The sequence below is a fragment of the Ursus arctos genome, unplaced genomic scaffold, assembly GCF_023065955.2.
Source record: "Ursus arctos isolate Adak ecotype North America unplaced genomic scaffold, UrsArc2.0 scaffold_8, whole genome shotgun sequence".
Taxonomy (NCBI): Eukaryota; Metazoa; Chordata; class Mammalia; order Carnivora; family Ursidae; genus Ursus; species Ursus arctos.
In genome coordinates this window covers 82,992,330-83,008,883 of record NW_026623100.1, presented here as the reverse complement: position 1 = coordinate 83,008,883, position 16,554 = coordinate 82,992,330, and positions in this window count along the sequence as shown.

Below are 16,554 nucleotides of genomic sequence, written 5' to 3'. Positions count from 1 at the left end.
TTTATTTAATACCATGTCCTTGATATATTTTTTAAAAAAGGTATGTTTTAATATAGTCTGTTATTAATTTTCCATACAATTTTCAGCAATTGTCTTCAAAGTAACATCTTGTGGTTAATAAATTTGAAATTTTTGACGCCTCCATTTGACTCTTCTCAATTTACTATCAGATTTTTAATTGAGAAAATACTCTTTCAGAGGTGCTTAGGGACCTGGTAAGCGCAGAGAAAATTTTGCTAACTATAGAAAATTCTCAATACTATTTAAAAAATACTGAAATTGTAAATATTTCAAGCAAATACTTTTGTGGTTATTGTCTTTGTTACTTCCATTTAGGGCACATTTCATTGACAAATATTTTTATAAACTCATCAGAGAAGTTGTTTCTTTTGATGATTCTTTGAGTGTTTTGTTAAATTTATATGCTACAAAATCATGATGCTTCTGAAATTTACTGTGGTACAACATATAAATCCATACAATTAAAAACAGGTGCTTCATCAACAAATTCCTCCTACAAGTTAAGATATTTTTGAACAAAATTATAGAATTTCAGAATGAAATCCTCTCCAGTTGACCTCTCATCATTCAAAATGTTGGGCATTTCCCTTGTTTATAATGTTAGTAAGTCCTGCTTTCAGGCTTTCCCCCAATAATTGCAAGTTGCCCGGACTTCAGAAGTAGGTTCTATTTGGCTCTTTGGGTTAAGTAATCTGATCAAAGCTTACAACAAGTTTTGAACAAACTTCAACAAAAATTTAGAAAAATATAAGAAATACTTAATCCATTGTAGAACGGTTAGTTTGACGTACAAAGTGGTCTTCAAAGCGTAAACATTTCTGCAATGGCGGACGAGAAGAAGCAGAGAGAAAAGGGCCTATTGGCATGGGGAAGTTGTTTTTTTGTTTAACGACATTATCACAAAAACAGTGTAGTTCACACGCTCCTTGATAGATAAAAACATCAATTTTGACACTGGCAGCTTTTGCTCTGGTTGGGGGAACATCGCACTCACAGAACAACCACTCCGAGTACCTTTCTGCTGTGTAAGTCCTCAATCAGGTAGGAGTATTCCTGAATTGCGACACAGTGCTCCACTCCAATGTGGACTCATGGGATCCCCACAAAACCTATTATTTTGTCTTATGTTCAACTTTTTAACTGAATTCACAGTAACCTTCACAGTAACGTCAGGCGCTCTCATCCTCAACAGAACGGAATTCCAAAAACATTTACTTTATTCTATGAATTGGTTGAAAAAGTGAATCATCACTGGAATTAGTTAACCTGATTTTCTATTTTCAGTATCTGGTGATACGATGTAATACTGGCCTAATTTAACTCTTTGCAGTATTCTTCTGGGGCCACATTGACAGTCATTGCTCCACATTTTGTACATGAACAAGAAAGCTCAGAATGAGCCAGATTAATTGACAAAACCCATCATTTGATCTAATGCAAAGGGAGAAGATCTGATAACTTGACCAGTTTCTATTTGGTTTGGGGTACCCTGGCTGGGCTGAACTCGAGTCAGACCACCTCATAGCCCATGGGACAGACTTGTGGGTTCATTTCACATCCTTTGTTGAGCAGGCTGGGTCCAGAGTGGCAGGGTTCTTTTTTTTTTTTTTTTTAAAGATTTTATTTATTTGACAGAGAGACAGCCAGCAAGAGAGGGAACACAAGCAGGGGGGGTGGGAGAGGAAGAAACAGGCTCCCAGCAGAGGAGCCTGATGTGGGGCTCGATCCCAGGACTGTGGGATCACGCCCTGAGCCGAAGGCAGACGCTTAACGACTGAGCCACCCAGGTGCCCCAAGAGTGGCAGGGTTCTAAGCAGGGTATCCTGCTGAAGATCCCAGCATAGCAGGCATACACTTGCCTTGGTCTTCCAGATCATGGGGAAGGAAGCATTAGGAGGAGTTGACTTGACATCCCAAGGGCTATGCAGGTCTTCCCACATGGCTGGCAGGAACATCAACTATTTCCGGTTTAGGTGGGCTTTGGGAATTGTCTGTTTCTTTGTGGTGGGTCTTTTTTTGGGTAGTTATTTCTCCTGGATATACAGATCACTTTATCACCAGAGGAGTCTGCAGATCTTGGAGCTTACTCTTTGGGCAGTGCCCTCCTCTCTGATACTCCTGCCCCCCACTGCTGCTCCCCCCCCCCCCCCAGTTTGATTGGGTTCTCCTGGCTTGTCTGCTCTGTGGCCTGGAAATTGTCTTCAGGTAGAAAGCCAAGAAATTGTAGCTCCCTTGTTTATTTCCCTTCTTCAGGGACCACAGTGATGTTGGCTGTCCAGTGTCAGAAAATCATATATTTTGTCTGCTTTTCTAGTTGTTTAAAAAAAAAGAATGAATCCAATCCCTGTTACTACATCTTGGCCTGAAAAAGATGTCCTGGGTTTTACCTTTCATTTTGTAGTTTTCAGGGGATTTGTTTCTTGACAGAATTTCTCTGTATCAGAGAGAGACTACTCTCTTGACTTTCTGCCCTTTTAGAAAGGAGATTTTGGGGAGAATAAATACTTTTGGTAGAGAAATACTTGTAAAGTGGGGTGAGAGATTTCCCCCATGATGGTAACAGCTCTAGACTACAGGGTTCTCATTCTTCTAGGGGCAAGTGGACTAGTGTTCTTCTGAAGGGTGTTGTGTGTGCCTCTACTTGACCCAGGGGCACATACAAGTGAGCAGACACCCATCCAATTCAGAATAGGATTTTGGTAACTCTGGCAGCAGGTGCCCTGCAGGGACCAGGATAGAGGGGTGGCTACTCTCTGAACTGTGGTTGCAGAGTGCTCACACACCTGTGTGCACATCTTGGGAGGGTAAGTCTGTATGAAAGGGCATCATGCATACTCGCTCAGCATAATTGTCTCAAAGACTCAGGACGAGCATTATGAAAACAGATCGCTATGTGATCATGTATGGAATGAAGACCCCTTAGGTCTTTGGTGTCCTGCTGTTTTCGTCCCTCTCTTTCTGGTTCTGCCCTGTCAGTGAGCTCTTCTTACTACCCCGCTGAACTGATCTAAACGCTTCCTCTTCCTCACTGTAGTTGACTACCTTCAGTCTGTTGTAGACTAGAAACAAGATAACAAAATGTCATATGGATGTACAAATCAAGAGTGCTGAAGACCATGGGTGAACACTGGGGGCTCTCATTTGTGGAAAATGCATGAGTCTGAAGCGCAGACTATGCAGGCTAGTCCCAGGGGCAAGCCTCTTGGGCTTGCTTTATGGGTCTTGGACAAGTCCAGGTGGGATAGAGAAGTGATATGTCGTCGTTCATTCTGAAATAGGCAGCTCCCCTTAGTTGGCTCCCTGGTCATTTCCTACAGCTCTTCTGAGACTGGCCAAAGGTACACCTTATCTTTTATGAAATATTACTGATGTGGAAATCTATTTAGAAAGAGGTGGGCACAAGTTGTACCTGGAAATGGCATCTTGGCTGTAAGAATGCCATTCATCACCAAGATTATGGGTTGCTTTTAAACAGTATCTCTGCTAATTATTCATAAGGCATATGCAGAATAATTCACTGTTGGTGACTCAGCTAAACGACTGAAAAGAAAATTCAGTGAAAACTCCGCTTTAACTGCACATCCTGGCCTCACTTGATGCTCTGTTTTCTCCTCAGCTCCTGCTTCTCATTTTAAATGCTGGAATAAAGCACTTAGAACAGATTTGAATGTGAACTTTGAGGTTTAGGATGGCCTACTCTGAGAATTTTATAAGAGATGTTAGATGTGGTACGTGTTTGGCATTGTACACCAGTAACGCCAACACGCCTTAGTCTGAATAGTTTCCCTGTCACACTTCCGGTGGGAAAACAAGTTTACATGCTAATTAAGCTGACTTCTTTTCCAGGGGGCAGAGAGAGGCACACATAGGATATTCAAAAGTTTTAAAATATGAGAATTGGTGAGGTTAATTTTTTTCTTATTTCTTATAGCGGCCTAGTTTGACCTATTTCTGGCATTCTGTATTATGGGCAAATTCCAGATTGCCATGGGAGAAAGGTCAGGGAACACCTACCTCCTAGGGTACAGGTGCTGGTGAGCTGGTTGGCAAATTGCAGCTCTTAGGTGTCATAACTTCTTTTATTTTTATTTTTAAAAAATCCGTCCAATGAAAACGTAGAACTTTTCATGAAACACTGGTTTTTGGTATGTGTTAATTTCTTTTGAAAAATTTTAAGACCAAAATCACTTTTACTTTTTATGTTACTATTAAAGCTTTAATACAGAGACTGGTAGAAAATATAAGGAAATGAAAAGTACGGGAGACCCACTTCGTAATTATCAACATCAGCTACCTCATTATCCTTCTAAAAACATTTTCATGATTATTTCTTTTATATTCCTTTTGTTTTTCAGGAGTTCTTTCTTTCTTTCTTTCTTTCTTTCTTTCAAGTTTTTTATTTATTTATTTTAGAGAGAGAGAGGAAAACAGAGCACTAGCAGGGGGAGGGGCAGAAGAAATGGGAGAAGCAGACTCTCCTCTGAGCGGGGAGCTCGACCTGGGGCTCGATCCCAGGACCCAGAGATCATGACCCCAGCAGAAGGCAGACACTTAACCGACTGTGCCACCCAGGTGCCCCCTCCCTCCCTCTCTCTCTTTTTAAATTTCTTCCAGCTTTATGGTGTTATAGTTGATATATAACGTTGTTTGAATTTAAGGTGTTCGGGGTGTTGTTTGATACATTGTATATTGCAGCGTGATCGCCGCCGGAGCTTGAGCTAACAGCGCCATCACATCACATAATTACCGTTTTTTTTGAGGTGAGAGCACTTAATATCTGCTCTCTTCGCAACTTTGAAGTCTATGATACAGTATTGTTAACTATAATCACCATACTGTGCATTAGATTTTCAGCACTCAATCATCTTAAAACTAGAAGTTTGGGCCCTTCAACCAACATCTGTGGTTCCGTTTTCGAAATAGTTACATTATTTCTTCTCCTCTTCCCATATGCCCACCAAGAGTATTCTGGGGGAAAGGGTCTTAGCTAATAGGCAGCGGTGTGCTGGTAACTGTCGAACACTTGGCTTTCTGGGACGGGGTGGGGCAAGCCCTTCCCGTACACATTCGTCAGCTTCTGAGGTGTAACTGTCCACTGTGGCTGATTCCCGTCTGTCAAGGTGACACCACGGGCCACGCTGGTGGGAAGAGCTGTGTGTCATCAGCTTTGTGACTCTGCGTGAGCGGGCACGGGCCCACCACTGCGAGACACGTGAGCTTAATGGAAACACAGCTTCCTGCGTTAACCCCCAAAGGCCCGTGTGTTCCGAGAACTCTTTTCTCAAAACGTGTATGTGGGGCAAACGAAATATTTGGATTTGATATCTAAAAACAATTATTTCTCTCAAAGTATCTTTTTACTGTAAGAGTGTAGTTCTCATATTTCTGTGGTAAAGACATCTGGTTTTTTTTTAAAGATTTATTTATTTATTTGAGAGAAAGAGCGTGCACTAGTGGGGGGAGGGGCAGAGGGAGAGAGAGAGTCTTAAACAGACTCTGACGCTTAGACTCGGACACTGAGTGCGGAGCCTGACGCAGGGTTTTATCCCAGGACCCTGAGATCATGACTTGAGCCAAAACCAAGAGTCAGATGCTTAACTGAGTCACCCAGGTGCCCCCCCGCCTTTTTTAAAAGGTAAAACAGATCTTATACAAAACAATAGTCATAAAAATGGCGGATCGTCAAATGGAGCTCTTTTTCTTCTTTCACCAGAACTAGTCAGTCAATGAGAAATCGCAACCAGATGTAGGTTCTTTCTTTGTAGATCTCATCTATTCATATTTGAAAAATATGGGATAGCATGTATAAGTCATTAGTTAACTTTTTGGTATGCTTTCTAGGATTCTAATGGATTTATCAGAGAAGTAGTAATTTCATTTTGGGTGAAATAATTTTTCTTGGTTATCTTTCCGACCATTTAAAAAGATCTTTCTCAGACTTGCCTTATTTGGGATGTGAAAAAGCAATATTTTGTATGTGTGGTACAGAAGCAGGTAAGGCTAAGCTAGGAGTTCACTTGTATGAATGAAATATACACATGTAAGCTATAGTTCCTGCATCATTGCTTAAAGCTTAGATATTTTTTTCTTTGACATCTACAGCAACAGTACTGCATTTTTGTTGAGTGACTGCTCTGTTCTGAACAGTTAATGACCTACTGTGGGGTATGTTGGTTTGCATAAGATATGAACTTGACCAGCAAGAATGTGGAAAACATAGAGTGTGGCAGGAATTTGAGGACTGGTAGCATCAGGGGGAGGAAGAGTTGTCACTTCAGTTCAGTTAATGCTACTTTGTGAGTGAATGTCAAGTACCTAATAGTACTTGGCAGACAGTAGCGCCTCAACAAATGTCAGGTCTTCCTCGAATCAGACAGTGGTCGGGCGTAAGGCATCATGACTGGTAACATAACTTCAAGGCCACCTTCCTCCCAGGGTGCAGAGAACACGTGCCGTCCAAGGTGACAGAAGAGAGACTGTCATGTGCAGTCAGGGAAAACTTCATCACGGTGGCACATGTGACCCGAGCGTTGAAACAGGTGTGGCGGACCGGGGCAGTCATTCCAGGCGGCACGGTTCTCAAAGGTGGCCGGTGCGCTGGAGTGGAGACTTTGGGTGGGATTGTGCTGGGATGTGGTGGTGGGGGGGTAGATCCTGGAGAAATGTGGGCCTCATTGCACATTAGCCTGAGGAACTTGGGCTGGAGATGCAGGTGGGGGTGGGGAGGGATACGCCTTCTGATCTGGGATTTCCATGATCAAAACCAGCCTTTCAGGAAGATCCCTGATGAGGGCATGTAGGCCTCTTTTGTGTTTGTCCAGAAAACAGCCCCTCCTGTGCTTTTATTTGGGCTTGCCCTGACATTAGCAATCCCTGTGATTAATGGAGACCCACACACTATGGTTTTATAAACATTTATTTTATTTTATTTAAAAATATTTATTTATTTTAGAAACAGAGGGGGGAGGGATAGAGGGAGCAGGAGAGAGAGAATCTCAAGCAGATTCCCCACTGAACCCAGGGCCCTACATGGGGCTCGATCCCAGGACCCTGAGATCATGACCTGAACCAAAATCAAGAGTTGGCTGCTTACCCAACTGAGACACCCAGGCATTCAGTTTGTTATCATTTAAAAATTAGGGGCGCCTGAGTGGCTCAATCATTAAGCATCTGCCTTTGGCTCAGGTCATGATCCCAGGGTCCTGAGATCGAGCCCCATATAGAGCTCCTTGCTCAATGGGAAGCCTGCTTCTCCCTCTCCCACTCCCCCTGCTTGTGTTCCCTCTCTTGCTGTGTCTCTGTCAAATAAATAAAATCTTAAAACCATTTAAAAATTATAAACAAGCTATAAATGGTTATAACAAAAATTCTTCATATTTGTTCATAATCAATATTCGTTCATAGAAACAAAATAAAAATATATGTTAAGTTCTATTTTTTATGATGAAGTTGGCAAAATAGCAAATTATTCAATTTGTGGATTTGATTTACAATAATTTTCTCGCTCCTATTTGCTGTTTTGATCAATTAAATTTTCATAAAATAAACTAGTGATGCCTGTTCACGAATTTTATGTGGGTCATGTTTGACAAAATTGTGCTCATTTTTATTGTAAAGTTTTGACAGGCTGCCTCTGTGAATGTTTGCTGTTACTATTTCTTCTCTGCCTTGGGGCACCATTTTCAGGTTTTCTACTTGTCTCAAAACACCAACTCTCGTCATTTTTAATGACGTAACATAGGGCTTCGGTAGAAAAAATCCACCGACCCCTGATCTAAAAGATTAGAAGGAAAATGTCGCTGCAGAATATAAAATTTCAACATGTTCCCAATAAAATATTAACAATATAAATGTAGGTGAATAAAAGTTAAATTAGATGTATTTTTGTGATGTTCTTGAGAGAGCTTTTTTGGTAAAATATTCAGAATTATTAAAATTAAATGGCAAAATAGAAATAATAATTAGTGAATATAAAAAGACTAAATAAAAATTATTTTAATAAATAAAGCTAATAGTTGAAATATACTTCATGCAAAATTTAATTAAATGTTTTTATAAAAGTGATAGTGTTTCATTAACTAGGGTTCAGAGTCTCCCTATTTGGTTGTAAAGGATCACAACCACGCCTCATGGATGCTGTGTCCAGAATCCGGATGATACCTCCCTCGTGATAAATCTGGCCCTACACAGACACGGATTTAAGGGTCCTGGGAATTGTTTATATTACAAAACGTTCTTCAGCCCCTGAGAGTTGTTGCTGAGGCCACGCGAACCCACAAGCAGCACGAGTCAGGATGCTGAAACAGCTAGGGAAGGGGCCTCGGGCTCGGGGCCCCGGGGCAGGACGGACGCCTCGCGCTCTCCGAGCAGACGGAGGTGGCATGTTGGTCACCTAAATGCCTGCGTGGCTCTGGTCCCCACTCTGGAGCGGCCTCTCTGGTGCACCATGCAAGCCTTCATGGCACTCACGCGTGCCACGTTGGGGTCACAGGGTGGAAGGGTGACAGGCGGAGAGGGCTGCAGCCCCGTGGCCCACCCCGCAGGCCAGGCCTCCGCGTGCTCTGATCTGCTGATTCTCTGTGTATTTGTCCTCGGCCTGGACCCCACTCCTTGCAAGAACGTGAGCTCATTCTAATTTTAATTCTAATTTTTTTATATCTGGTTTAGCACCTCAGATGGTTAATTCTGATGTTTAATCTGCCACGTGACAGCCGGTGGTGTGGATGGTTAATACGAGCGGTAAGCTGGGGGCAGAATGAGGAGGTGGCCTCTGGCTGGCTGGCAGCTCTGGAGAACTTTCTCAGAAGCCGCTTGCTGGAAAGATCTGGACCGAGGCTGGACGGGAGAGAGTTTAACCCTTCCTACCTTCGTGCGTACTTGAGCCGGCTCTGGAGAGGCAGGGCAGGAAAGTTCGGCTTCTGGAGGAAGTAGCTTGTCACAACGGCGCCCGGTGAGTCCCTGAGCGGAGTTTGGCCTCACGGCTCTCGCGGCGCACGAGAGCACTGACGGCTGTGACGTCGAGCTGCTGTACGAGCTTCGCGGACGTTCCCAGCCGCACTGCCGTTCGGGGCAGCAAGCACGAAGCCAGAAGGATTCCTCGCTCGCGGCCAGCCGGCTTTCTGGGGTTGCTCGTACTGTAAAACCTCACGACAAAATAGCAACAGTGCGTCATTCTAGACCTTAGACATGTCAAATCAGAAAGACAAAGACAGACGTCTCAATAGAAGTCCGAGCCGCGAGCTGCTCTGCGTACTTTCTAGTTCTACTAATGAAAAGATTTTGAAATGATGTGCACACGTAAACACCAGCGGTGGTTTGAAGTCTGTCATTTGTGGCTACTTACCCTTCTCCTCCCTTCCTCTCTTTGACCGTTTGCCGTATTTCCGACTCAGCGAGGGGCCCTATGGTGCCGCTCCTGTCCTGATGGTAGCACAGAGCTCAGCCGCAGACGAGATCCAGCGTGCTGAATGCTGAGGTCCACCCCAGTGCCACGACTTTGCTTGTGTGTTGATGTTGGTGAAGTCAGAGCCCCGTGGCGGAGACCACAGTCGACAAAACGTAGTGGATACTCCGAGTATCAGTTCGCGCCGGCAGAGACCCACCAGCCCTTGTGCCTGATTCAGGTACCGGAGAGATCCTCTGCTCGGTCGTCCTGAAGTCGAGTCCTGCGTCGTGGCTGACCCCGCAGGGACTGTGGTGAAGGGGGCGGCAGGCAATCTGTGCCTGCATCGGAAGTGCCGTGGGCATGACCTGGAGCCGGGAGAGACGAACTGGGGTCCCTGCCTACCTGGCTGTGTGGCCCTTACTGTCCAACTCATGTCTGTGAGCCTCAGTGTACTCGTTTGAGGTTTTTCTTTGTTGTCCATAAGACACACAAATGGGTGATTTATACGTGGAACAATCCAGGTGTGCGTGATTCATAACCCAAACTTGGGGCATTTCCAAGTCCTTGAGATTACACTTGTTTTTTTTTTTTTCTAAAGATTTTATTTATTTATTTGACAGAGATAGAGACAGCCAGTGAGAGAGGGAACACAAGCAGGGGGAGTGGGAGAGGAAGAAGCAGGCTCATAGCGGAAGAGCCTGATGTGGGGCTCGATCCCAGAACGCCGGGATCACGCCCTGAGCTGAAGGCAGACGCTTAACCGCTGTGCCACCCAGGCGCCCCGAGATTACACTTGTTTTTAACTGAAAACAGCAAAGCTGCGTTCACGCGCAGTGAGGTCAGTGCCTCCTGCTTTCCTACAGGACGAAAGGCAGCCTGATGGTCTACCTGTGATGGCGGAGCCCTTGCTGACCTTGACCTTGACCTCCAGGCATGAGGAGGGAGCAGGGGCTGCGGCTCGTCCTTCTCGCGCTCCACTCCCAGAAATCGTCTCCTTGGGCTCTTGTCACCTTTTCAGGGAGCTTGGTCTTTCTTGGCAGAGCCAGGACATATTTCTTCCTAATTACACATTATTCCAACCCACGTCTGACAAGACGGCCGTTCACCTTTGTGTTTCCACGGTGTAGTGAGCTAATGGTGGAGAGAAAACCCTACCTTTGATAGCAGCTGGCCGTGAGATAGCCTGGGCTGAGTTCACTCTGCCAAACCCTGGAACAGTGATCTCTTTGTAGCCATTTCCATTGTAATCTTCTTTGTTTTTTATTTCCAAAGAGACGAGAGGTCTCCTAAAGCAAAGTCGGTGGAGTCTGAGAGTCAGGCCAGCCCGGGGCTGGTGCAGCCCTGAGACAGAGACCTTGCTTCGAAGGGTAAAGAGAAAACCATCTGATCAGCTCTGTTCGGCCCAAGAATCTCTTTTTGTTTAGATGTTGAAGAATTGCAGTGGCTGTCCTTAGAATTTCCTAAGCTGATAGGTGGGCAGCTACAGCCATCCTCACAAGTCCTATGAAATAAATGTCCGAAGACACACAATTCTGGGCAAATGCTCTCACTGATTTGAGTAAACCTCTGTGTGGGTCACAGAGTAAAGGGGAGAGCTTATCTGCTAATAACAGGCTCTATTTATCACTGAAAAATTAATGCGTTAAAGATCCAATATGATGGTAATAACAATTTTGTTTGGAAGAATTCAACTTTGTCCGGATTCCCTTAAACATCTGACTATAGTAGCATAATGCTCACACCTGCGTTTTTTTTTTTTTTTTTTTTTTAAAGATTTTATTTATTTATCCGACAGAGATAGAGACAGCCAGCGAGAGAGGGAACACAAGCAGGGGGAGTGGGAGAGGAAGAAGCAGGCTCATAGCGGAGGAGCCTGATGTGGGGCTCGATCCCAGAACACCGGGATCACGCCCTGAGCCGAAGGCAGACGCTTAACCGCTGTGCCACCCAGGCGCCCGACACCTGCGTTTTATGTAGTATTGGGCTTGGGTTAGCAATAGAGCAGGTAAGAGCCCATAAATGTTAGAGTGCATTATCTATACTTTTGACCATTTATGGAGCCAAAAATCCTTCTATCAATTACCAAGTAATAATTAGTCCCGCTTTCTCCTAATCTCTACTTGGTTAAGCAGGTGCGTGATGAAGTTGTGTGGTGTGGAAGAAAACACAAAGATAGGCATGTAAATTAATATCATTGCAGATCATTATGGTAATCACATGTACCCCTTCTCATCCAGATGTTTTCCAAGAGTATCTTTCAAGTATTTCTAGCTCCGTGCTCACTGGAATTCCTGAGTTATGGTGGAATGCAGGGAGCCTGGATCAATGTCTAGCCAGCTCCCAGGGACTTGGAGAAGCCCTATGAGAATTCTCTGATCTTCGTCAGCGTTTCCCGCTTTCAGTTAAAAGATGTCAAAGCTCTTTTGTGAATATTCGCAACACAAAGTCTTGCCTTGGCACCTGATAACTCTTCTGTCTACGTGGTTACTTTTTCGCAGAAAGGAAGCAGAAATTTTTTTTGGATTTTACCGTAACTGGGAACTATATGCCATTACTTAAGGCTAGAGGAAAATTAGTGTGTGTGTCTCACATTAAAAAACTCTCTCGTGTAGCTAAAATCTCACCAGGATGCAGGATATTTAAAACACCACCGGCATCACTTGCTTGGTGCAGCGATAGGACAAGCACATCAGGCATTAGCCTCTGAGTTTCAGCAGTTGCTTGAGGTGAAGACTTGGTGACTCATCCTTTCTCATAGTGTGACTTCAGCAGTACGACCCATCTAGACGAGATTTTGAAGATTCCTATGTCTGATGATTTGTTTGCATTCTTATCTCCACCTGTCCTTTCTTTTTTTTTTTTTTTAAAGATTTTATTTATTTATTCGACAGAGAGAGAGAGACAGCCAGCGAGAGAGGGAACACAAGCAGGGGGAGTGGGAGAGGAAGAAGCAGGCTCATAGCAGAAGAGTCTGATGTGGGGCTCGATCCCATAACGCCGGGATCACGCCCTGAGCCGAAGGCAGACGCTTAACCGCTGTGCCACCCAGGCGCCCCTCCACCTGTCCTTTCAAATGGATGAAAATCCCTTGTGAGAAAAATGCTCAGACAGCATAAAGGACACGTTAAGAGGCGCAACAGAATCATACAATACGTTGCGTGAAATATTTAAAAAGTGAAAAGGTTGCAACTATAAATATGTTAGAAATGTATGTCTAACACTCTGTATGTGTTAATGTATTAAATGTATTTAGTACATATAAATACATTTAATACATATAAATGTATGAAACACTCTGCCCTGCATGTGATTTGTAGAAGCGTGTTCTTTGTTAACGTTAGACTGGCGCGCCCTTCCACTGTGTCTGCAGTGCACAAACCTTTCCTTCAGTGAAAAATAGTACAAGCAGCGCCGTAAGCTCACAGCTGCAGGTTCACGGCGCGGAGCACGCGGCCTGGAAGGTCCGAGGAGCTGGGACAGGGCAGGGGGCGGTTGAGCAGAACCCTTGCTGGTGCTGCCTCGGGAGGGAGATGATCCCGCTGGCACTTCCTGAATCAGACCTCAGTCTATTACGGTCCCTTGCTTACTTTTTATCAACTTAAGTGAACTATTCGATGAACTGGACCCATTTGAACTGTGCGTTTTGAAGAATTTTGAAAAACGTATAGACCCATGAGTGCGCCACATTCAAAATACGAAATGTTTTCATCACCCCCGAAAGTTGCCTTGTGCCCTTGGTGGTCCCTTTCTTCCCGCACGCCTGGCCTCAGGCAACCACTGGTCAGCTCTCTGCCACTAAATTGTGTTTTTCTAAATGAAATTGGACATTATGTACCCTTCATGCTTTGTTTTCTAGATGTTATGTCTCATGATGACTAATAAAATACGTATTTTTTTCCCCAAAAGACTGCTATTTGGTTATAAACCTGCAAAAGAAACCCTTTTTTTTTTTAAAGATTTTTATTTATTTATTTGACAGAGATAGAGACAGCCAGCGAGAGAGGGAACACAGCAGGGGGAGTGGGAGAGGAAGAAGCAGGCTCATAGCGGAGGAGCCTGATGTGGGGCTCGATCCCATAATGCTGGGATCACGCCCTGAGCCGAAGGCAGACGCTTAACCACTGTGCCACCCAGGCGCCCCAAAAGAAACCCTTTTTATCATGGGAGAGCACATGCGCTCTGCAGGGAGGTCCCTCCCTGACACGGTATTTGTCTCTTGGGGCTGCCATCACGAAGTACCAGCATGGGGTGGCTTAAGGATAACATGTATGCTGTCACAGGCCCAGACACTGAAGTCCGAAATCCAGGTATCAGCAGGGCCTCGTTCCCTCTGAGACTCTCGGTCTGATCCTTCCTGGCCTCTTCCAGCACCTGGGGGTGGCCGGCAATCCTTGCTGTCCCTGCAGGCATCACCCTGTTCGCTGCCTCTGTTGTCTCAGGCATGCTCCCTGTGCACCTGTCTTCACTAGGCATTTCCTCTTCTTTTAAGAACACCAGTCACTGGATTTAGGGTCGCCCTAATCCAGTATGACCTCTGTAAAGACCCTATTTCCAAGTAAGTTCATATGCACAGGCACTGGAGGTTAGGACCTGGACATATATTTTTGGGGACACGATTAACCCATAACACTCAGCTATGTCATTGGTCCTGGGAGTATAAGTATCTATGGGTGTCTGTTTTAAATGATACCATGTGGAAAGCCTGAAAATTGAGAGCAAAAGGCAAGAATGGGTGTAGACTGAGTTCGCACTGCTGTGTGAAGATTGAAAGAACAGCCAGACTGAGGCCGAGAGCTGGGCTGCCTTGGACAAGCCCCCGCATCCTAGCTGGGCTGCTGTCTCAGGGCGGAGGACTCTGCTGAATGAGAGGAAATCCCGCTCAAGGGCCGGGCTGGGTGGGGCGGGGGTGTTAGTACAGCGCCATGCAAAAGAAAGTGAACGTGGGCCACAGATGGGAGCCATGTGTGCAATTTCAGATTTTCTAGTAGCCACATTAGAAGGAGTAACATGAAAGAGGTACAGTTAGTTTTAGTAATGTATTTTATTGGACCTCATATGCCAAAATGTTATCCTTTCTAGATGATGACTGTGAAAGTGTGAAGGAGATCATTGACTGTTTGTAGTAAGTCTTCCAATTCAGTGTATATTTTACCTCTGCCTTTGGAAGGCCACATTTCAAGCCTCAATAGTGACATGTGGCCGGTGGCCACCGTATTGGGCAGTGAGGGAATGACCGTTGGAAGTCGTGCCATCTTCGGATATCATTGGTGGGACGCTCCAGGGACAGGGAGCCGAGTGTCTGAGCCACATCTGTGGAGTGATGTTGCTTCCAGAATGTTTGACACAAGCATTCACCATCTGTGCAGTGCACCTCTCAGAAGGGGAACCGTGATGATGAGTGGAGAAGGGTTGGGGGGGGATTTTGCAAATAAGAAAATCGGCCGGAAGCAGTTAAAGTGCTCGCCCACAGTCATGCATCTAGGGATGAGGGTCAGGCCAAACTGCTGTCCAGTGTGACGCACCCATTCCCAGGCCTTGACCCTTAGCCTGGGAAGTGAGGGGCCCAGATGGCTCCCGACGGTCCCTCCAGCGCTAGGCCTGTACGTTGTTCTGTGTTAGCAGATCTCTGGCCCAACCACGCACACGCAGACGTGCTCCTTGGCATCGGCGCTAAGTCTTCCAGGATCGGAACAGCTGGGGGGTTGGGATCTCTGCATTTCCATAGCTTCAGGGTTTGGCTGGAGGAATGATTAATGATAAAAGCAGAAAACAAATGGTCTGAAATCCAGATACCTCAGCCAAGTCTCACATGGCTAAGTCCCAGTAGTGATAAATAATAAAATAATGACATCACTCTTCTCTGTGATCCAATATGGTGTGAAAGGAAAATAAATGGCTTATCATTCGTGAGTTCCAGCTATATTTTATATTGTTTTACTTCTTTTCAATGTGTTTTTCTCAGTTGCTTCAACACGATGAGCTGTGTTTCTATCAATTATACCCCAGCATTCAGCATATAAAACATTCCTCAACCTACAGATACATTTAATGTGCTTTTCAGTTGCTCCAAAAGCTCAGAATACAATTGGAACTTAATCACCCCAATTTCCAAATTATGGGGACACTTATGTGTGGGCCCCTCTGAAGTCGTGGTCCTGGCCCCTGAGCCCTACACACGGGAATCTTTGCACGTGAACTTGGAGGTGACCCAGCCTCCCCAGGGGACACGCACTCCACCATCTGCTTTCCTCTGCTTATGCGGGATGTGGTTATTTTAAAAAGGCACTAATTTCCAGTCGATTGCCGGGTGCAGTGATCCCCGGTTCACAGGTTTTTGTGCAGAAGCACGTTTGCTGAACGGCCGCAGGGGCGGGCTTGGGGGATCAGACCGGAGTCCGAAAGTGCCCTGTGTTTAGAGGCGGCTTATTCAGCAGGCTGGAACACACGTCCACACGCGCGCCTGTGTGGACCCCACAGCCCGAGACAACAGTGAGTTCGAAGGTGGAGGGGTGAGCGGTGACAGTGAGGTCCGCCTCGCTCTCACGAGACGCACTCGACAGTTTCTTCTGGTAGCTCTTTTCTGAAGCAGTATGAGCCCCTCCTTCCGGATGGGGGAAATGTGGCTCGAAGGGGTAAAAGCCATGGTTTAAGGCTGCGTGGCAGTGAGGGTGGGGTCAGGACAGCACGTGCGGGTGCAGGGACCCCACGCGCTGGCCCAGGGACACCGGCACAGGCTTTTCTGCGCGTCGCGCCCCTGTGCCAGGAGGGAGGTGTTTGAAAGGGCGTGAAGGGGTCTCCTCCAGAATGGGGCCCCTCAGATGATGAATTCCTTCATTCTTCCTCCTGTGGACACATACTGACAAATATCTGATCTGTGCTTGCAATTTACCAGCCGAGTCAAATACCAGGCAGTGCTGCCCGTTCACTACGTGAGCTCAGAGCACTGGCAAGAGTGAGGGGTGGCGGGAACCACGGAGCAGGACCCCCGGCTCCATCGGCGGGTTCTCAGCGTCACGGTAATCCTGCCACCTCCCCTGCTCCCTTCACTGACGGTCCCAGACTCATTGTCTAACCGCACACCTCAAAGAGCCTGCAGACATCACCGTTCCTGTTTTCAGCAGTAGCTTGGCCTGTTATTCATGGAGGAA